General features: G+C 46.9%; 6 non-coding genes and 1 pseudogene across 6 annotated transcripts; all 7 read right to left on the minus strand.

The window, feature by feature from the left end:
- Positions 1-1,231: 1,231 nt before the first annotated feature.
- Positions 1,232-1,422, minus strand: LOC130334569 (U2 spliceosomal RNA). Its single transcript, XR_008876354.1, has one exon. It is a non-coding gene; the product is annotated as a U2 spliceosomal RNA (small nuclear RNA).
- Positions 1,423-3,502: 2,080 nt separating this feature from the next.
- LOC130334570 (U2 spliceosomal RNA) lies at positions 3,503-3,693 on the minus strand. Its single transcript, XR_008876355.1, has one exon. It is a non-coding gene; the product is annotated as a U2 spliceosomal RNA (small nuclear RNA).
- A 4,940-nt stretch (positions 3,694-8,633) lies between these two features.
- LOC130334571 (U2 spliceosomal RNA) lies at positions 8,634-8,824 on the minus strand. The gene has a single exon (XR_008876356.1). It is a non-coding gene; the product is annotated as a U2 spliceosomal RNA (small nuclear RNA).
- Positions 8,825-10,913: 2,089 nt separating this feature from the next.
- Positions 10,914-11,104, minus strand: LOC130334573 (U2 spliceosomal RNA). The gene has a single exon (XR_008876358.1). It is a non-coding gene; the product is annotated as a U2 spliceosomal RNA (small nuclear RNA).
- Positions 11,105-13,198: 2,094 nt separating this feature from the next.
- On the minus strand, positions 13,199-13,389 carry LOC130334574 (U2 spliceosomal RNA). The gene has a single exon (XR_008876359.1). It is a non-coding gene; the product is annotated as a U2 spliceosomal RNA (small nuclear RNA).
- A 2,085-nt stretch (positions 13,390-15,474) lies between these two features.
- On the minus strand, positions 15,475-15,659 carry LOC130334591 (U2 spliceosomal RNA). The gene has a single exon (XR_008876373.1). It is a non-coding gene; the product is annotated as a U2 spliceosomal RNA (small nuclear RNA).
- A 1,447-nt stretch (positions 15,660-17,106) lies between these two features.
- Positions 17,107-17,217, minus strand: LOC130334602 (U2 spliceosomal RNA; annotated as a pseudogene).
- Between the last annotated feature and the right edge of the window lie 5,824 nt (positions 17,218-23,041).

The following is a 23,041-nucleotide window of genomic DNA, read 5'->3' on the forward strand; positions in this document are numbered from 1 at the left end:
ATATGTGTGTGTGTGCGCGTATATATATATATATATATATATATATATATATATATATATATATTTCTCCGCCGAAATCACTTTTAAACCCATTTCCACCTTTTTTTCCCTTCTCTTCCTCTTACTTTTTTTTCACGTTTTTTTACGTTTTTCTCCTTTTCGCCTCTTTTCTGGGCGTATTATTCTTCTTTTTCTTCTTTTTTTTCGTCTAATGCATACCTCATCAGTGCAGCAATGCTTATTCAATACCGCCAGCAGATGGAGACACTGGGGGATAATTTTCTAAGGATTTATACTGATTTTTCCTGTCTGAATTTGTCGCACAGAAAGTTGCAGGCCAAATATGTGTGACATTTCTGCGACTTTAGCTTCTAGAGCATTTTTACAACAGTATACATAGGTGCTGAATACATAAAAAGCGACTGTTCAGCGACAGACAAGTCGCATCGGCTGAAAGTAGGCCAGAATGTCAGTCCATGTTGGAGCAGGTTTAGATACAGTCTAAAGTATAGATCTCAAAGTCTGTGCACAGAATTTAGCAAGGGCCTCGCACCTTCTGATGCATCAGGTAGGTGCACAATAGCATAGCCTAACCCTCTGTACTTTGGTCTATATTGATGCGGGACATAGACAGCCAGCTGATGACCAATCCATTAGTGCAATGGATGGCTGGAAGCATTTGTCTTTGCCTTTGCAATACCACAGAAGCAATGCATGGTCAATGTACAGCAATGACACACCTGTGTGAACAGCCAGGAGACCCCCCCCCCCCCCATGTTATGTTACATAGTTACATAGTTAGTACGGTCGAAAAAAGACATATGTCCATCAAGTTCAACCAGGGAATTAAGGGGTAGGGGTGTGGCGCGATATTGGGGAAGGGATGAGATTTTATATTTCTTCATAAGCATTAATCTTATTTTGTCAATTAGGAACATTCAGCACCCACCCGCTATCAAGGCAGCTGCCTATCATGTCATGCCCTACCTGCACAGGTGTGCTGGCTACTCAAATGATCCAATTAAGGAGGCCATTTAGTCAGCAGCAGCAGAAGTCCTGTGCCTGGACGCTCCAACAGCGGCCAGACACAAGCAGAAGCAGCAGAAGCAGCAGCAGCACCACCTTTTGTTTTTTGGCTGCAGCAGCAGCAAGGCCCACAGGGCTGGCTAGCTGGCTAGCCAGCAAGCAGGTAGCAATGAAAGTAGGAATCTTTCTTTTTAACCCTGTAAGGGGGTGGTGCACTGTACCCGAAGATACTGCCATATCGGGTCAATGCATAGGGCGACGGAAGCAAGCTTCGAAATCGGCCCCCGTTCTCAAAAATCCATTTAATATATGGTCCCCAGATAGGGGACGTATCAGATATTAAACTGATAAGAACAGATACTACACTTGATCTTAGCCAAAAGGCCGAGAAGCGATAACCGTGAAAGGGGCGGGCCCAACAAGGTGCCCTTCATGGGCACTATCACTGCTTGCTGTCAGGGAGGCTGCCAGACAATTTTCCATGCACACTCTGGGCTGGGGGGCAGTCAACCACCAGTACACACAGCAGAACCTAAACCCATACCATTATTGCTAAGCAGCAAGACAGGGGCCCATTGCACTCCCACGGGGCCTTTTTAAATGCAATCCATAACCCGGATTTGCCAGGAACCCTTCTTACTCCTCCTACTTGCATGTGACACTGGGCTTAGGATCTGCATAGGAAACACACACACAAGCACACACCTACCTTTGTTGCCTGCAGATGCCTCCTTGGCTGTCCCCAAACGGTATCAAACCAACACCCACGGGAAGCTGTAAGCATAGAGGACATGCCTGCACCCCATTGGACTTACCTGTGTGGGTTAAACCCGGGTTATTTGACAACCTATGGCGGTGATGGTTCTGCTCAGGCAGAGCAGTGCTGATGCTCCTCATAAAGCTGTCGCTGCTGTGAAGGTTCTAGGTGACATCACAAATCCCTATGGTTACATACACAACAAAGCTGGGTTGTTGTTGTTTACACTCTGCAAGGCCTGTGGAAGTGAGTGAAATCATAGCACTGTAGTTCTGAGGGTTCTAGATGGATGCAACAATCTCCTGTTGCTTCTATGAAGGCCATAATAGACGACATCACCAAACAGCTCCATAGTCACATACACAGCAAAGGAGAGATGTTGTTTACACCTAGTGATGTCAGTGGTATTGAGTGACATCACAGCACAGTGCTAAGGCTCCTGGGCCTGGACACAGCAGCGGCTGCAATATCTCAACGGAGAATACGTTTATATATATGTGTGTGTGTGCGCGTATATATATATATATATATATATATATATATATTTCTCCGCCGAAATCACTTTTAAACCCATTTCCAACTTTTTTTCCCTTCTCTTCCTCTTACTTTTTTTTCACATTTTTTTACGTTTTTCTCCTTTTCGCCTCTTTTCTGGGCGTATTATTCTTCTTTTTCTTCTTTTTTTTCGTCTAATGCATACCCCATCAGTGCAGCAATGCTTATTCAATACCACCAGCAGATGGAGACACTGGGGGATAATTTTCTAAGGATTTATACTGATTTTTCCTGTCTGAATTTGTCGCACAGAAAGTTGCAGGCCAAATATGTGTGACATTTCTGCGACTTTAGCTTCTAGAGCATTTTTACAACATTATACATAGGTGCTGAATACATAAAAAGCGACTGTTCAGCGACAGACAAGTCGCATCGGCTGAAAGTAGGCCAGAATGTCAGTCCATGTTGGAGCAGGTTTAGATACAGTCTAAAGTATAGATCTCAAAGTCTGTGCACAGAATTTAGCAAGGGCCTCGCACCTTCTGATGCATCAGGTAGGTGCACAATAGCATAGCCTAACCCTCTGTACTTTGGTCTATATTGATGCGGGACATAGACAGCCAGCTGATGACCAATCCATTAGTGCAATGGATGGCTGGAAGCATTTGTCTTTGCCTTTGCAATACCACAGAAGCAATGCATGGTCAATGTACAGCAATGACACACCTGTGTGAACAGCCAGGAGACCCCCCCCCCCCCCCATGTTATGTTACATAGTTACATAGTTAGTACGGTCGAAAAAAGACATATGTCCATCAAGTTCAACCAGGGAATTAAGGGGTAGGGGTGTGGCGCGATATTGGGGAAGGGATGAGATTTTATATTTCTTCATAAGCATTAATCTTATTTTGTCAATTAGGAACATTCAGCACCCACCCGCTATCAAGGCAGCTGCCTATCATGTCATGCCCTACCTGCACAGGTGTGCTGGCTACTCAAATGATCCAATTAAGGAGGCCATTTAGTCAGCAGCAGCAGAAGTCCTGTGCCTGGACGCTCCAACAGCGGCCAGACACAAGCAGAAGCAGAAGCAGCAGAAGCAGCAGCAGCACCACCTTTTGTTTTTTGGCTGCAGCAGCAGCAAGGCCCACAGGGCTGGCTAGCTGGCTAGCCAGCAAGCAGGTAGCAATGAAAGTAGGAATCTTTCTTTTTAACCCTGTAAGGGGGTGGTGCACTGTACCCGAAGATACTGCCATATCGGGTCAATGCATAGGGCGACGGAAGCAAGCTTCGAAATCGGCCCCCGTTCTCAAAAATCCATTTAATATATGGTCCCCAGATAGGGGACGTATCAGATATTAAACTGATAAGAACAGATACTACACTTGATCTTAGCCAAAAGGCCGAGAAGCGATAACCATGAAAGGGGCGGGCCCAACAAGGTGCCCTTCATGGGCACTATCACTGCTTGCTGTCAGGGAGGCTGCCAGACAATTTTCCATGCACACTCTGGGCTGGGGGGCAGTCAACCACCAGTACACACAGCAGAACCTAAACCCATACCATTATTGCTAAGCAGCAAGACAGGGGCCCATTGCACTCCCACGGGGCCTTTTTAAATGCAATCCATAACCCGGATTTGCCAGGAACCCTTCTTACTCCTCCTACTTGCATGTGACACTGGGCTTAGGATCTGCATAGGAAACACACACACAAGCACACACCTACCTTTGTTGCCTGCAGATGCCTCCTTGGCTGTCCCCAAACGGTATCAAACCAACACCCACGGGAAGCTGTAAGCATAGAGGACATGCCTGCACCCCATTGGACTTACCTGTGTGGGTTAAACCCGGGTTATTTGACAACCTATGGCGGTGATGGTTCTGCTCAGGCAGAGCAGTGCTGATGCTCCTCATAAAGCTGTCGCTGCTGTGAAGGTTCTAGGTGACATCACAAATCCCTATGGTTACATACACAACAAAGCTGGGTTGTTGTTGTTTACACTCTGCAAGGCCTGTGGAAGTGAGTGACATCATAGCACTGTAGTTCTGAGGGTTCTAGATGGATGCAACAATCTCCTGTTGCTTCTATGAAGGCCATAATAGACGACATCACCAAACAGCTCCATAGTCACATACACAGCAAAGGAGAGATGTTGTTTACACCTAGTGATGTCAGTGGTATTGAGTGACATCACAGTACAGTGCTAAGGCTCCTGGGCCTGGACACAGCAGCGGCTGCAATATCTCAACGGAGAATACGTTTATATATATGTGTGTGTGTGCGCGTATATATATATATATATATATATATATATATATATATATATATATATTTCTCCGCCGAAATCACTTTTAAACCCATTTCCACCTTTTTTCCCCTTCTCTTCCTCTTACTTTTTTTTCACGTTTTTTTACGTTTTTCTCCTTTTCGCCTCTTTTCTGGGCGTATTATTCTTCTTTTTCTTCTTTTTTTTCGTCTAATGCATACCCCATCAGTGCAGCAATGCTTATTCAATACCGCCAGCAGATGGAGACACTGGGGGATAATTTTCTAAGGATTTATACTGATTTTTCCTGTCTGAATTTGTCGCACAGAAAGTTGCAGGCCAAATATGTGTGACATTTCTGCGACTTTAGCTTCTAGAGCATTTTTACAACATTATACATAGGTGCTGAATACATAAAAAGCGACTGTTCAGCGACAGACAAGTCGCATCGGCTGAAAGTAGGCCAGAATGTCAGTCCATGTTGGAGCAGGTTTAGATACAGTCTAAAGTATAGATCTCAAAGTCTGTGCACAGAATTTAGCAAGGGCCTCGCACCTTCTGATGCATCAGGTAGGTGCACAATAGCATAGCCTAACCCTCTGTACTTTGGTCTATATTGATGCGGGACATAGACAGCCAGCTGATGACCAATCCATTAGTGCAATGGATGGCTGGAAGCATTTGTCTTTGCCTTTGCAATACCACAGAAGCAATGCATGGTCAATGTACAGCAATGACACACCTGTGTGAACAGCCAGGAGACCCCCCCCCCCCCATGTTATGTTACATAGTTACATAGTTGAAGAGTATAGGATTACTCAGCTCACCCTTTCAGCCAGACGCCTGTCGCACGGCACCGTGTGAACCAACACCAGGATAGCAATGAAGAAATAGATGGTCCAGCGCAGGATAACGTGCAATAAAAGCCAAAATTTATTGTAGATTCAAGCCATAGGACAGCAGGACACAAGGTAACGCGTTTCAGCCGGAAAAACCAGCCTTATTCATACAAAGATACAAAAGAAATGGCCATTCTTTTATGGGAAGTGGTGGAGGGGAACACCCAGGTGAACACCTGGTGTAATCACGCCCACCAGATCCCGTAGTAGAAATACAAAGACATGTGTATACATATAGAAATAAACACAGTTTAAAATACTGACAACAAACATTTTTTGAGATATAGCTATATAAAAATTAATATAATAATAGATATATAGAAATGGCCCAAACTGGTTACAGGTATGTAAATTTCTCTAATATACAAATATAACAGAAGGTATAAATTTCCAAATATATTGTATGGGCATATGTAGTATATACAAAAGTATACAGATGTGAATTACAATAACCATAAAACCATTAGAAAGGAGAGGCATTGAGAGACATGGGGTCGTAATCGTGGACATGGATGTCATAAATAGTTTCAATTGCATATTCATAATGAAAAATTTATTTAAATATTAGTAATGTAAAATCACATCCTGTCTACGGTTAAGGCCCTTGGGAAATCTACAGTCTAATTCCATAATCCAATAGACCTCGCGGTCTAACAATTTTTGTCTGAAATCACCCCCTCTTTTAGGTGGAATAACTTTTTCAATTCCGCATAAGATCATGGAAGAATAATCTCCCTGGTGTACTCGAGCACAGTGCTGGGATACCATTGATGTGTGTCGGGAGTTAAAATGGGCAATGTCTGAGATGTGCTTCCTGGTCCTAGTTTTGAGGGAATTGGAGGTGCATCCAACATATTGGAGTTTGCAGATAGTACAGGAGAACATGTAAATGACATGCATAGTATTGCAATTTATATATTGTTGTATTTTATATTTTTTTCCAGTGGAATAAGAACTAAATTCTACAACACTGTGCATGAATTTACAACAAATGCATATTTTATGTCCACATTTGTATGAGCCCTTGGTGGTAAGCCATGTTTGTGCAGTGGGCCTGGTGCTTGTGAAAAGACTCGGGGATAATTTTTGTCCCAAGGTGGGAGCTTTTCTAGAGACACATCTGTAGCCTGAGTCCATAATGGAACTGTATAATGGATCACCTGTAATAATAGGTATATATTTGTGGACTAGGCGACAGATGGTATTATAATCACTGCTGTATTGGGTGACAAACATGACTGGCTTTTTGCTTTTTTGTAATTGCTGTGGTGAATTTTCCGGTATAACTGTGCTACTAGACTCTGGATTGTTATGTACTATAGGGGCAGAGGAAATTAATTGGGAACGATTTTTGTTTAGTGCAATTTGCCTCGCTCTCTCTATGCTCCATTTTGGATAACCTCTGCATCTAAGACGTGCCTCAATAATGTCCGCCTCCCTGTGAAAGAGCTCCAATGAAGAGCAATTTCTTCTAGCTCTTATCATCTCCCCCACGGGAAGATTGCGGATCACGTGGGGGGGATGGCAAGATGAGGAATGCAAAATCGTGTTAGATGCTGATTCTTTACGAAATGTGGTGGTAACAATGGATTTAGAGACATGATCGCCCTTCAGGTAAAGATCCAAAAAGGAAATGGTGCTTGTACTAAAGGAGACTGTAAATTTAAGTCCTATCTGATTGTCATTCAAGAATTGAGTGAAGGTGTCATCTGCCGCCACATCGGACCCCCAGATAAACAGGAGGTCATCAATGTAGCGGCCATACCACCGAATGCAATTAAAAAAAGGATTGTTGGGGGCGAAAAGAATCCCCTTCTCCCACCAACACATATATATGTTGGCGAGAGAAGGGGAGAATTTCGCCCCCATAGCAGCTCCGGTGACCTGCAGGTAGTATACATCGTCAAACATGAAATAATTATGAGAAAGTAAAAATTCGACACATATGACAATGTATTCCTGGAGGTGACTGGGGTATTGTGAGTATGTAGACAGAAACCATGTTAATGCAGTGACTGCTTTGTCATGGGGAATAACTGAATATAATGCAGAGACATCTGCCGTGACCCATGAAAAATTAGATCCCCATTCAATTTGACTAAAAGCGGCCAGTACATGTTTAGTGTCCCTCAAAAAACCAGGCATGGTGACAACAAGGGGTTGAAGTAAGGTGTCAATCCATGAACACAATCTTTCATTCAAAGAAGAGATGCCAGACACTGGGGGATAATTTTCTAAGGATTTATACTGATTTTTCCTGTCTGAATTTGTCGCACAGAAAGTTGCAGGCCAAATATGTGTGACATTTCTGCGACTTTAGCTTCTAGAGCATTTTTACAACATTATACATAGGTGCTGAATACATAAAAAGCGACTGTTCAGCGACAGACAAGTCGCATCGGCTGAAAGTAGGCCAGAATGTCAGTCCATGTTGGAGCAGGTTTAGATACAGTCTAAAGTATAGATCTCAAAGTCTGTGCACAGAATTTAGCAAGGGCCTCGCACCTTCTGATGCATCAGGTAGGTGCACAATAGCATAGCCTAACCCTCTGTACTTTGGTCTATATTGATGCGGGACATAGACAGCCAGCTGATGACCAATCCATTAGTGCAATGGATGGCTGGAAGCATTTGTCTTTGCCTTTGCAATACCACAGAAGCAATGCATGGTCAATGTACAGCAATGACACACCTGTGTGAACAGCCAGGAGACCCCCCCCCCCCATGTTATGTTACATAGTTACATAGTTAGTACGGTCGAAAAAAGACATATGTCCATCAAGTTCAACCAGGGAATTAAGGGGTAGGGGTGTGGCGCGATATTGGGGAAGGGATGAGATTTTATATTTCTTCATAAGCATTAATCTTATTTTGTCAATTAGGAACATTCAGCACCCACCCGCTATCAAGGCAGCTGCCTATCATGTCATGCCCTACCTGCACAGGTGTGCTGGCTACTCAAATGATCCAATTAAGGAGGCCATTTAGTCAGCAGCAGCAGAAGTCCTGTGCCTGGACGCTCCAACAGCGGCCAGACACAAGCAGAAGCAGAAGCAGCAGAAGCAGCAGCAGCACCACCTTTTGTTTTTTGGCTGCAGCAGCAGCAAGGCCCACAGGGCTGGCTAGCTGGCTAGCCAGCAAGCAGGTAGCAATGAAAGTAGGAATCTTTCTTTTTAACCCTGTAAGGGGGTGGTGCACTGTACCCGAAGATACTGCCATATCGGGTCAATGCATAGGGCGACGGAAGCAAGCTTCGAAATCGGCCCCCGTTCTCAAAAATCCATTTAATATATGGTCCCCAGATAGGGGACGTATCAGATATTAAACTGATAAGAACAGATACTACACTTGATCTTAGCCAAAAGGCCGAGAAGCGATAACCGTGAAAGGGGCGGGCCCAACAAGGTGCCCTTCATGGGCACTATCACTGCTTGCTGTCAGGGAGGCTGCCAGACAATTTTCCATGCACACTCTGGGCTGGGGGGCAGTCAACCACCAGTACACACAGCAGAACCTAAACCCATACCATTATTGCTAAGCAGCAAGACAGGGGCCCATTGCACTCCCACGGGGCCTTTTTAAATGCAATCCATAACCCGGATTTGCCAGGAACCCTTCTTACTCCTCCTACTTGCATGTGACACTGGGCTTAGGATCTGCATAGGAAACACACACACAAGCACACACCTACCTTTGTTGCCTGCAGATGCCTCCTTGGCTGTCCCCAAACGGTATCAAACCAACACCCACGGGAAGCTGTAAGCATAGAGGACATGCCTGCACCCCATTGGACTTACCTGTGTGGGTTAAACCCGGGTTATTTGACAACCTATGGCGGTGATGGTTCTGCTCAGGCAGAGCAGTGCTGATGCTCCTCATAAAGCTGTCGCTGCTGTGAAGGTTCTAGGTGACATCACAAATCCCTATGGTTACATACACAACAAAGCTGGGTTGTTGTTGTTTACACTCTGCAAGGCCTGTGGAAGTGAGTGACATCATAGCACTGTAGTTCTGAGGGTTCTAGATGGATGCAACAATCTCCTGTTGCTTCTATGAAGGCCATAATAGACGACATCACCAAACAGCTCCATAGTCACATACACAGCAAAGGAGAGATGTTGTTTACACCTAGTGATGTCAGTGGTATTGAGTGACATCACAGCACAGTGCTAAGGCTCCTGGGCCTGGACACAGCAGCGGCTGCAATATCTCAACGGAGAATACGTTTATATATATGTGTGTGTGTGCGCGTATATATATATATATATATATATATATATATATATATATATATTTCTCCGCCGAAATCACTTTTAAACCCATTTCCACCTTTTTTTTCCCTTCTCTTCCTCTTACTTTTTTTTCACGTTTTTTTACGTTTTTCTCCTTTTCGCCTCTTTTCTGGGCGTATTATTCTTCTTTTTCTTCTTTTTTTTCGTCTAATGCATACCCCATCAGTGCAGCAATGCTTATTCAATACCGCCAGCAGATGGAGACACTGGGGGATAATTTTCTAAGGATTTATACTGATTTTTCCTGTCTGAATTTGTCGCACAGAAAGTTGCAGGCCAAATATGTGTGACATTTCTGCGACTTTAGCTTCTAGAGCATTTTTACAACATTATACATAGGTGCTGAATACATAAAAAGCGACTGTTCAGCGACAGACAAGTCGCATCGGCTGAAAGTAGGCCAGAATGTCAGTCCATGTTGGAGCAGGTTTAGATACAGTCTAAAGTATAGATCTCAAAGTCTGTGCACAGAATTTAGCAAGGGCCTCGCACCTTCTGATGCATCAGGTAGGTGCACAATAGCATAGCCTAACCCTCTGTACTTTGGTCTATATTGATGCGGGACATAGACAGCCAGCTGATGACCAATCCATTAGTGCAATGGATGGCTGGAAGCATTTGTCTTTGCCTTTGCAATACCACAGAAGCAATGCATGGTCAATGTACAGCAATGACACACCTGTGTGAACAGCCAGGAGACCCCCCCCCCCCCATGTTATGTTACATAGTTACATAGTTAGTACGGTCGAAAAAAGACATATGTCCATCAAGTTCAACCAGGGAATTAAGGGGTAGGGGTGTGGCGCGATATTGGGGAAGGGATGAGATTTTATATTTCTTCATAAGCATTAATCTTATTTTGTCAATTAGGAACATTCAGCACCCACCCGCTATCAAGGCAGCTGCCTATCATGTCATGCCCTACCTGCACAGGTGTGCTGGCTACTCAAATGATCCAATTAAGGAGGCCATTTAGTCAGCAGCAGCAGAAGTCCTGTGCCTGGACGCTCCAACAGCGGCCAGACACAAGCAGAAGCAGAAGCAGCAGAAGCAGCAGCAGCACCACCTTTTGTTTTTTGGCTGCAGCAGCAGCAAGGCCCACAGGGCTGGCTAGCTGGCTAGCCAGCAAGCAGGTAGCAATGAAAGTAGGAATCTTTCTTTTTAACCCTGTAAGGGGGTGGTGCACTGTACCCGAAGATACTGCCATATCGGGTCAATGCATAGGGCGACGGAAGCAAGCTTCGAAATCGGCCCCCGTTCTCAAAAATCCATTTAATATATGGTCCCCAGATAGGGGACGTATCAGATATTAAACTGATAAGAACAGATACTACACTTGATCTTAGCCAAAAGGCCGAGAAGCGATAACCGTGAAAGGGGCGGGCCCAACAAGGTGCCCTTCATGTGCACTATCACTGCTTGCTGTCAGGGAGGCTGCCAGACAATTTTCCATGCACACTCTGGGCTGGGGGGCAGTCAACCACCAGTACACACAGCAGAACCTAAACCCATACCATTATTGCTAAGCAGCAAGACAGGGGCCCATTGCACTCCCACGGGGCCTTTTTAAATGCAATCCATAACCCGGATTTGCCAGGAACCCTTCTTACTCCTCCGACTTGCATGTGACACTGGGCTTAGGATCTGCATAGGAAACACACACACAAGCACACACCTACCTTTGTTGCCTGCAGATGCCTCCTTGGCTGTCCCCAAACGGTATCAAACCAACACCCACGGGAAGCTGTAAGCATAGAGGACATGCCTGCACCCCATTGGACTTACCTGTGTGGGTTAAACCCGGGTTATTTGACAACCTATGGCGGTGATGGTTCTGCTCAGGCAGAGCAGTGCTGATGCTCCTCATAAAGCTGTCGCTGCTGTGAAGGTTCTAGGTGACATCACAAATCCCTATGGTTACATACACAACAAAGCTGGGTTGTTGTTGTTTACACTCTGCAAGGCCTGTGGAAGTGAGTGACATCATAGCACTGTAGTTCTGAGGGTTCTAGATGGATGCAACAATCTCCTGTTGCTTCTATGAAGGCCATAATAGACGACATCACCAAACAGCTCCATAGTCACATACACAGCAAAGGAGAGATGTTGTTTACACCTAGTGATGTCAGTGGTATTGAGTGACATCACAGCACAGTGCTAAGGCTCCTGGGCCTGGACACAGCAGCGGCTGCAATATCTCAACGGAGAATACGTTTATATATATGTGTGTGTGTGCGCGTATATATATATATATATATATATATATATATATATATATATATTTCTCCGCCGAAATCACTTTTAAACCCATTTCCACCTTTTTTTCCCTTCTCTTCCTCTTACTTTTTTTTCACGTTTTTTTACGTTTTTCTCCTTTTCGCCTCTTTTCTGGGCGTATTATTCTTCTTTTTCTTCTTTTTTTTCGTCTAATGCATACCCCATCAGTGCAGCAATGCTTATTCAATACCGCCAGCAGATGGAGACACTGGGGGATAATTTTCTAAGGATTTATACTGATTTTTCCTGTCTGAATTTGTCGCACAGAAAGTTGCAGGCCAAATATGTGTGACATTTCTGCGACTTTAGCTTCTAGAGCATTTTTACAACATTATACATAGGTGCTGAATACATAAAAAGCGACTGTTCAGCGACAGACAAGTCGCATCGGCTGAAAGTAGGCCAGAATGTCAGTCCATGTTGGAGCAGGTTTAGATACAGTCTAAAGTATAGATCTCAAAGTCTGTGCACAGAATTTAGCAAGGGCCTCGCACCTTCTGATGCATCAGGTAGGTGCACAATAGCATAGCCTAACCCTCTGTACTTTGGTCTATATTGATGCGGGACATAGACAGCCAGCTGATGACCAATCCATTAGTGCAATGGATGGCTGGAAGCATTTGTCTTTGCCTTTGCAATACCACAGAAGCAATGCATGGTCAATGTACAGCAATGACACACCTGTGTGAACAGCCAGGAGACCCCCCCCCCCCCCCCCCCATGTTATGTTACATAGTTACATAGTTAGTACGGTCGAAAAAAGACATATGTCCATCAAGTTCAACCAGGGAATTAAGGGGTAGGGGTGTGGCGCGATATTGGGGAAGGGATGAGATTTTATATTTCTTCATAAGCATTAATCTTATTTTGTCAATTAGGAACATTCAGCACCCACCCGCTATCAAGGCAGCTGCCTATCATGTCATGCCCTACCTGCACAGGTGTGCTGGCTACTCAAATGATCCAATTAAGGAGGCCATTTAGTCAGCAGCAGCAGAAGTCCTGTGCCTGGACGCTCCAACAGCGGCCAGACACAAGCAGAAGCAGAAGCAGCAGAAGCAGCAGCAGCACCACCTTTTGTTTTTTGGCTGCAGCAGCAGCAAGGCCCACAGGGCTGGCTAGCTGGCTAGCCAGCAAGCAGGTAGCAATGAAAGTAGGAATCTTTCTTTTTAACCCTGTAAGGGGGTGGTGCACTGTACCCGAAGATACTGCCATATCGGGTCAATGCATAGGGCGACGGAAGCAAGCTTCGAAATCGGCCCCCGTTCTCAAAAATCCATTTAATATATGGTCCCCAGATAGGGGACGTATCAGATATTAAACTGATAAGAACAGATACTACACTTGATCTTAGCCAAAAGGCCGAGAAGCGATAACCGTGAAAGGGGCGGGCCCAACAAGGTGCCCTTCATGGGCACTATCACTGCTTGCTGTCAGGGAGGCTGCCAGACAATTTTCCATGCACACTCTGGGCTGGGGGGCAGTCAACCACCAGTACACACAGCAGAACCTAAACCCATACCATTATTGCTAAGCAGCAAGACAGGGGCCCATTGCACTCCCACGGGGCCTTTTTAAATGCAATCCATAACCCGGATTTGCCAGGAACCCTTCTTACTCCTCCTACTTGCATGTGACACTGGGCTTAGGATCTGCATAGGAAACACACACACAAGCACACACCTACCTTTGTTGCCTGCAGATGCCTCCTTGGCTGTCCCCAAACGGTATCAAACCAACACCCACGGGAAGCTGTAAGCATAGAGGACATGCCTGCACCCAATTGGACTTACCTGTGTGGGTTAAACCCGGGTTATTTGACAACCTATGGCGGTGATGGTTCTGCTCAGGCAGAGCAGTGCTGATGCTCCTCATAAAGCTGTCGCTGCTGTGAAGGTTCTAGGTGACATCACAAATCCCTATGGTTACATACACAACAAAGCTGGGTTGTTGTTGTTTACACTCTGCAAGGCCTGTGGAAGTGAGTGACATCATAGCACTGTAGTTCTGAGGGTTCTAGATGGATGCAACAATCTCCTGTTGCTTCTATGAAGGCCATAATAGACGACATCACCAAACAGCTCCATAGTCACATACACAGCAAAGGAGAGATGTTGTTTACACCTAGTGATGTCAGTGGTATTGAGTGACATCACAGCACAGTGCTAAGGCTCCTGGGCCTGGACACAGCAGCGGCTGCAATATCTCAACGGAGAATACGTTTATATATATGTGTGTGTGTGCGCGTATATATATATATATATATATATATATATATATATATATTTCTCCGCCGAAATCACTTTTAAACCCATTTCCACCTTTTTTTCCCTTCTCTTCCTCTTACTTTTTTTTCACGTTTTTTTACGTTTTTCTCCTTTTCGCCTCTTTTCTGGGCGTATTATTCTTCTTTTTCTTCTTTTTTTTCGTCTAATGCATACCCCATCAGTGCAGCAATGCTTATTCAATACCGCCAGCAGATGGAGACACTGGGGGATAATTTTCTAAGGATTTATACTGATTTTTCCTGTCTGAATTTGTCGCACAGAAAGTTGCAGGCCAAATATGTGTGACATTTCTGCGACTTTAGCTTCTAGAGCATTTTTACAACATTATACATAGGTGCTGAATACATAAAAAGCGACTGTTCAGCGACAGACAAGTCGCATCGGCTGAAAGTAGGCCAGAATGTCAGTCCATGTTGGAGCAGGTTTAGATACAGTCTAAAGTATAGATCTCAAAGTCTGTGCACAGAATTTAGCAAGGGCCTCGCACCTTCTGATGCATCAGGTAGGTGCACAATAGCATAGCCTAACCCTCTGTACTTTGGTCTATATTGATGCGGGACATAGACAGCCAGCTGATGACCAATCCATTAGTGCAATGGATGGCTGGAAGCATTTGTCTTTGCCTTTGCAATACCACAGAAGCAATGCATGGTCAATGTACAGCAATGACACACCTGTGTGAACAGCCAGGAGACCCCCCCCCCCCCCATGTTATGTTACATAGTTACATAGTTAGTACGGTCGAAAAAAGACATATGTCCATCAAGTTCAACCAGGGAATTAAGGGGTAGGGGTGTGGCGCGATATTGGGGAAGGGATGAGATTTTATATTTCTTCATAAGCATTAATCTTATTTTGTCAATTAGGAACATTCAGCACCCACCCGCTATCAAGGCAGCTGCCTATCATGTCATGCCCTACCTGCACAGGTGTGCTGGCTACTCAAATGATCCAATTAAGGAGGCCATTTAGTCAGCAGCAGCAGAAGTCCTGTGCCTGGACGCTCCAACAGCGGCCAGACACAAGCAGAAGCAGAAGCAGCAGAAGCAGCAGCAGCACCACCTTTTGTTTTTTGGCTGCAGCAGCAGCAAGGCCCACAGGGCTGGCTAGCTGGCTAGCCAGCAAGCAGGTAGCAATGAAAGTAGGAATCTTTCTTTTTAACCCTGTAAGGGGGTGGTGCACTGTACCCGAAGATACTGCCATATCGGGTCAATGCATAGGGCGACGGAAGCAAGCTTCGAAATCGGCCCCCGTTCTCAAAAATCCATTTAATATATGGTCCCCAGATAGGGGACGTATCAGATATTAAACTGATAAGAACAGATTTTTTTTTTAAGTTAACCCTCAGAACTCCATCAGAGCTCTAAGTTCTTATTTGAGCTTGATTTTTTTTGTTCATCATCAGGAAAACCCGTTTTTCTTTATTTCTTTATCTTTTTTAACAATAAAATAAACCATATTTAAAACATAAAAAAAATATTTAACCAAAACTAACCATGCAATATTTCACCAAAGAGGATTACCAAAAGGTCATTCCTCTTCTCCATGCAAAAACCATCAAGAACTCTAGGAAACCACAAGTTATTGCACCTCTCTGCATCTCACTTTTAGCTGGAACCGCCAGCCATGCCGGAACTTTGTATGTTTCCACAAATCTATCCACATCTGCGTGAAACGAACGATAAACTTTATCCCTTGCTTCATTTATTTTGTATCCCAATCTTTCTTTTAGACTACCCAAATCCTTGTCAAAGGCCTTTTTCTCTTTATTTGTCACACTCTCGAAAACAACATCAAGAGAGCCTCCATACCTTACCGGTATAAATTCATCTTCTTCATTTTCTTTCCTTTTCTTCTCCTCCACCACTTTTCTAGTTGGAGCTTCTTCCCCTTCCGGTTCTTCACTCACTTCAATTGCCTCCTCTCTATTTCTTTTCATACCCTCCTTCTTCTTCTTCTTCCTCTTAGGACACGTGCCTACCAGATGCCCCTCATCACCACATAGGTGGCATTTTTTCTTTTCTTTACATGCTTCTGGTTCATGGCCTTCTCCTTGACATTTATAGCACCACAAGATGTCGCAGAAATCTTTCCTATGCCCGTACTTCTTACACTTTCGACAAAAGTCGTCCATGCCAGAAAAGAACAGGTCCCCATTTACTGTACCAATCTTAAAACGACCAGGCGGATACATTAGCCTTCCATCAGGTGCTTTCTGAAACTTCACTTGAAATTTCCACTTCGTCGTCCAAAGACCGAATTGATTATATATCTTGCCTTTTGGCTTCACCTCCTCACAGAATCTGGAAAGGAACAAAACAATCTCCTCTTCTGGAATATACGGACTGTACATCCTTACAGTTAGAAGTCTTTCCTGCGTCGGAAAATGGGGAGTAATCTCTACCCCTCCCAATACAGGGTGCGACTTCCACAGCAATGCTTTATTGCAGAACATACCACAGTCCTCCTCCGAAACCAGAACCACGTCATAGATACCACTTCTTGGAAATTCCAGCATGGATAATATATGTTCCTTCTTCAGCTCAAAGAGCTTGAACAAAATCTCTTCCACTACGAAAAATAAGCCTCTCTCCTTCTTCTCAGGGTCCAAAAGAGTAACACGAACTCCATTTCGTAGTCTGGCGTAGCTAGGTACACCTATAGCAGGATCTTCTGTCTTGCCAGCCTCCTCCATCGCAGAACAAAACACCTCCCCTACTGCAAGCAGGTAGGTGGTGATCGCTTCTCGTTGCCCGGGGACTAAGCCGCTACCCTGATGTCAGCAAGGGGGTTTAGTCCCACCAAAAGGTGGAACGATCCCCCAGGGAAAAGGAGCGGGTACCCCGGGCACCTTCCAGCCAGATCAAGCAAGCAAATACTACACTTGATCTTAGCCAAAAGGCCGAGAAGCGATAACCGTGAAAGGGGCGGGCCCAACAAGGTGCCCTTCATGGGCACTATCACTGCTTGCTGTCAGGGAGGCTGCCAGACAATTTTCCATGCACACTCTGGGCTGGGGGGCAGTCAACCACCAGTACACATGTTACGCCGAGCGCTCCGGGTCCCCGCTCCTCCCCGGAGCGCTCGCTTCACTCTCCCCGCGGCAGCGCTCCGGTCACGTCCTCTGACCCGGGGCGCTGCGATTCCGCTGCCAGCCGGGATGCGATTCGCGATGCGGGTAGCGCCCGCTCGCGATGTGCACCCCGGCTCCCCTACCTGACTCGCTCTCCGTCTGTTCTGTCCCGGCGCGCGCGGCCCCGCTCCCTAGGGCGCGCGCGCGCCGGGTCCCTGCGATTTAAAGGGCCACTGCGCCGCTGATTGGCGCAGTGGTTCCAATTAGTTTGTTCACCTGTGCACTTCCCTATATCACCTCACTTCCCCTGCACTCCCTTGCCGGATCTTGTTGCCTTAGTGCCAGTGAAAGCGTTCCTTGTGTGTTCCTTGCCTGTGTTTCCAGACCTTCTGCCGTTGCCCCTGACTACGATCCTTGCTGCCTGCCCCGACCTTCTGCTACGTCTGACCTTGCTTCTGCCTACTCCCTTGTACCGCGCCTATCTTCAGCAGCCAGAGAGGTGAGCCGTTGCTAGTGGATACGACCTGGTCACTACCGCCGCAGCAAGACCATCCCGCTTTGCGGCGGGCTCTGGTGAAAACCAGTAGTGGCTTAGAACCGGTCCACTAGCACGGTCCACGCCAATCCCTCTCTGGCACAGAGGATCCACTACCTGCCAGCCGGCATCGTGACAGTAGATCCGGCCATGGATCCCGCTGAAGTTCCTCTGCCAGTTGTCGCTGACCTCACCACGGTGGTCGCCCAGCAGTCACAACAGATAGCGCAACAAGGCCAACAGCTGTCTCAACTGACCGTTATGCTACAACAGTTACTACCACAGCTTCAGCAGTCATCTCCTCCGCCAGCTCCTGCACCTCCTCCGCAGCGAGTGGCCGCTCCTGGGATACGCTTATCCTTGCCGGATAAATTTGATGGGGACTCTAAGTTTTGCCGTGGCTTTCTTTCCCAATGTTCCCTGCATCTGGAGATGATGTCGGACCTGTTTCCCACTGAAAGGTCTAAGGTGGCTTTCGTAGTCAGCCTTCTGTCCGGAAAAGCCCTGTCATGGGCCACACCGCTCTGGGACCGCAATGACCCCGTCACTGCCTCTGTACACTCCTTCTTCTCGGAAATCCGAAGTGTCTTTGAGGAACCTGCCCGAGCCTCTTCTGCTGAGACTGCCCTGTTGAACCTGGTCCAGGGTAATTCTTCCGTTGGCGAGTATGCCGTACAATTCCGTACTCTTGCTTCAGAATTGTCCTGGAATAATGAGGCCCTCTGCGCGACCTTCAAAAAAGGCCTATCCAGCAACATTAAAGATGTTCTGGCCGCACGAGAAATTCCTGCTAATCTACATGAACTTATTCACCTAGCCACTCGCATTGACATGCGTTTTTCCGAAAGGCGTCAGGAACTCCGCCAAGATATGGACTCTGTTCGCACGAGGCGTTTCTTCTCCTCGGCTCCTCTCTCCTCTGGTCCCCTGCAATCTGTTCCTGTGCCTCCCGCCGTGGAGGCTATGCAGGTCGACCGGTCTCGCCTGACACCTCAAGAGAGGACACGACGCCGTATGGAGAACCTCTGCCTGTACTGTGCTAGTACCGAACACTTCCTGAGAGATTGTCCTATCCGTCCTCCCCGCCTGGAAAGACGTACGCTGACTCCGCACAAAGGTGAAACAGTCCTTGATGTCTACTCTGCTTCTCCACGTCTTACTGTGCCTGTGCGGATGTCTGCCTCTGCCTTCTCCTTCTCTACAGTGGCCTTCTTGGACTCTGGATCTGCAGGAAATTTTATTTTGGCCTCTCTCGTCAACAGGTTCAACATCCCGGTGACCAGTCTCGCCAGACCCCTCTACATCAATTGTGTAAATAATGAAAGATTGGACTGTACCATACGTTTCCGCACGGAGCCCCTTCTTATGAGCATCGGATCTCATCATGAGAGGATTGAACTTTTGGTCCTCCCCAATTGCACCTCGGAAATTCTCCTTGGACTTCCCTGGCTTCAACTTCATTCCCCTACCCTGGATTGGTCCACTGGGGAGATCAAGAGTTGGGGGTCCTCTTGTTCCAAGAACTGTCTAAAACCGGTTCCCAGTAACCCTTGCCGTAACTCTGTGGTTCCTCCAGTAACCGGTCTCCCTAAGGCCTATATGGACTTCGCGGATGTTTTCTGCAAAAAACAAGCTGAGACTCTACCTCCTCACAGGCCTTATGATTGCCCTATCGACCTCCTCCCGGGCACTACTCCACCCCGGGGCAGAATTTATCCTCTCTCTGCCCCAGAGACTCTTGCCATGTCCGAATACGTCCAGGAGAATCTAAAAAAGGGCTTTATCCGTAAATCCTCCTCTCCTGCCGGAGCCGGATTTTTCTTTGTGTCCAAAAAAGATGGCTCCCTACGTCCTTGCATTGACTACCGCGGTCTTAATAAAATCACGGTTAAGAACCGCTACCCCTTACCCCTCATCTCTGAACTCTTTGATCGCCTCCAAGGTGCCCACATCTTCACTAAATTGGACTTAAGAGGCGCCTATAACCTCATCCGCATCAGAGAGGGGGACGAGTGGAAAACGGCATTTAACACCAGAGATGGACACTTTGAGTATCTGGTCATGCCCTTTGGACTGTGCAACGCCCCTGCCGTCTTCCAAGACTTTGTCAATGAAATTTTTCGTGATCTGTTATACTCCTGTGTTGTTGTATATCTGGACGATATCCTAATTTTTTCTGCCAATCTAGAAGAACACCGCCAGCATGTCCGTATGGTTCTTCAGAGACTTCGTGACAACCAACTCTATGCCAAAATTGAGAAATGTCTGTTTGAATGCCAATCTCTTCCTTTTCTAGGATATTTGGTCTCGGGCCAGGGACTACAGATGGATCCAGACAAACTCTCTGCCGTCTTAGATTGGCCACGCCCCTCCGGACTCCGTGCTATCCAACGCTTTTTGGGGTTCGCCAATTACTACAGGCAATTTATTCCACATTTTTCTACCATTGTGGCTCCTATCGTGGCTTTAACCAAAAAAAATGCTGATCCCAAGTCCTGGCCTCCTCAAGCAGAAGACGCCTTTAAACGACTCAAGTCTGCCTTTTCTTCGGCTCCCGTCCTCTCCAGACCTGACCCTTCCAAACCCTTCCTATTGGAGGTTGATGCCTCCTCAGTGGGAGCTGGAGCTGTTCTTCTACAAAAAAATTCTTCCGGGCATGCTGTCACTTGTGGTTTTTTCTCTAGGACCTTCTCTCCAGCGGAGAGGAACTACTCCATCGGGGATCGAGAGCTTCTAGCCATTAAATTAGCACTTGAGGAATGGAGGCATCTGCTGGAGGGATCAAGTTCTCCTGTTATTATCTACACCGACCACAAGAACCTCTCCTACCTCCAGTCTGCCCAACGGCTGAATCCTCGCCAGGCCCGGTGGTCTCTGTTCTTTGCCCGATTTAATTTTGAGATTCACTTTCGTCCTGCCGATAAGAACATTAGGGCCGATGCTCTCTCTCGTTCCTCGGATGCCTCAGAAGTTGAACTCTCTCCGCAACACATCATTCCACCTGACTGCCTGATCTCCACTTCTCCTGCCTCCATCAGGCAGACTCCTCCAGGAAAGACCTTTGTTTCTCCTCGCCAACGCCTCGGAATCCTCAAATGGGGTCACTCCTCCCATCTCGCAGGTCATGCGGGTATCAAGAAATCTGTGCAACTCATCTCCCGCTTCTATTGGTGGCCGACTCTGGAGACGGATGTTGTGGACTTTGTGCGAGCCTGCACTATCTGTGCCCGGGATAAGACTCCTCGCCAGAAGCCCGCTGGTTTTCTTCATCCTCTGCCTGTCCCCGAACAGCCTTGGTCTCTGATTGGTATGGATTTTATTACTGATTTACCCCCTTCCCGTGGCAACACTGTTATTTGGGTGGTCGTTGATCGATTTTCCAAGATGGCACATTTTATTCCCCTTCCTGGTCTTCCTTCAGCGCCTCAGTTGGCAAAGCAATTTTTTGTACACATTTTTCGTCTTCACGGGTTGCCTACGCAGATTGTCTCGGATAGAGGCGTCCAATTCGTGTCTAAATTCTGGAGGGCTCTCTGTAAACAACTCAAGATTAAATTAAATTTTTCTTCTGCATATCATCCCCAGTCCAATGGACAAGTAGAAAGGATTAACCAGATCTTGGGTGATTATTTGCGACATTTTGTTTCCTCCCGCCAGGATGACTGGGCAGATCTCCTCCCATGGGCCGAATTCTCGTATAACTTCAGGGTCTCTGAGTCTTCCTCCAAATCCCCATTTTTCGTGGTGTACGGCCGTCACCCTCTTCCCCCCCTCCCTACTCCCTTGCCCTCTGGTCTGCCCGCTGTGGATGAAATTTCTCGTGACCTTTCCATCATATGGAGAGAGACCCAAAATTCTCTCTTACAGGCTTCATCACGCATGAAGAAGTTCGCGGATAAGAAAAGAAGAGCTCCCCCCGTTTTTTCCCCTGGAGACAAGGTATGGCTCTCCGCTAAATATGTCCGCTTCCGTGTCCCTAGCTACAAGTTGGGACCACGCTATCTTGGTCCTTTCAAAATTTTGTGTCAAATTAATCCTGTCTCTTATAAACTTCTTCTTCCTCCCTCTCTTCGTATCCCTAATGCCTTTCACGTCTCTCTTCTCAAACCACTCATCCTCAACCGTTTTTCTCCCAAATCCGTTCCTCCCACTCCTGTTTCCGGCTCCTCGGACATCTTCTCGGTCAAAGAGATTTTAGCTGCCAAAAAGGTCAGAGGGAAAAATTTTTTTTTAGTGGACTGGGAGGGTTGTGGTCCTGAAGAGAGATCCTGGGAACCTGAGGACAACATCCTAGACAAAAGTCTGCTCCTCAGGTTCTCAGGCTCTAAGAAGAGGGGGAGACCCAAGGGGGGGGTACTGTTACGCCGAGCGCTCCGGGTCCCCGCTCCTCCCCGGAGCGCTCGCTTCACTCTCCCCGCGGCAGCGCTCCGGTCACGTCCTCTGACCCGGGGCGCTGCGATTCCGCTGCCAGCCGGGATGCGATTCGCGATGCGGGTAGCGCCCGCTCGCGATGTGCACCCCGGCTCCCCTACCTGACTCGCTCTCCGTCTGTTCTGTCCCGGCGCGCGCGGCCCCGCTCCCTAGGGCGCGCGCGCGCCGGGTCCCTGCGATTTAAAGGGCCACTGCGCCGCTGATTGGCGCAGTGGTTCCAATTAGTTTGTTCACCTGTGCACTTCCCTATATCACCTCACTTCCCCTGCACTCCCTTGCCGGATCTTGTTGCCTTAGTGCCAGTGAAAGCGTTCCTTGTGTGTTCCTTGCCTGTGTTTCCAGACCTTCTGCCGTTGCCCCTGACTACGATCCTTGCTGCCTGCCCCGACCTTCTGCTACGTCTGACCTTGCTTCTGCCTACTCCCTTGTACCGCGCCTATCTTCAGCAGCCAGAGAGGTGAGCCGTTGCTAGTGGATACGACATGGTCACTACCGCCGCAGCAAGACCATCCCGCTTTGCGGCGGGCTCTGGTGAAAACCAGTAGTGGCTTAGAACCGGTCCACTAGCACGGTCCACGCCAATCCCTCTCTGGCACAGAGGATCCACTACCTGCCAGCCGGCATCGTGACAACACACAGCAGAACCTAAACCCATACCATTATTGCTAAGCAGCAAGACAGGGGCCCATTGCACTCCCA

Source organism: Hyla sarda, unplaced genomic scaffold, assembly GCF_029499605.1.
Source record: "Hyla sarda isolate aHylSar1 unplaced genomic scaffold, aHylSar1.hap1 scaffold_438, whole genome shotgun sequence".
Classification (NCBI taxonomy): domain Eukaryota; kingdom Metazoa; phylum Chordata; class Amphibia; order Anura; family Hylidae; genus Hyla; species Hyla sarda.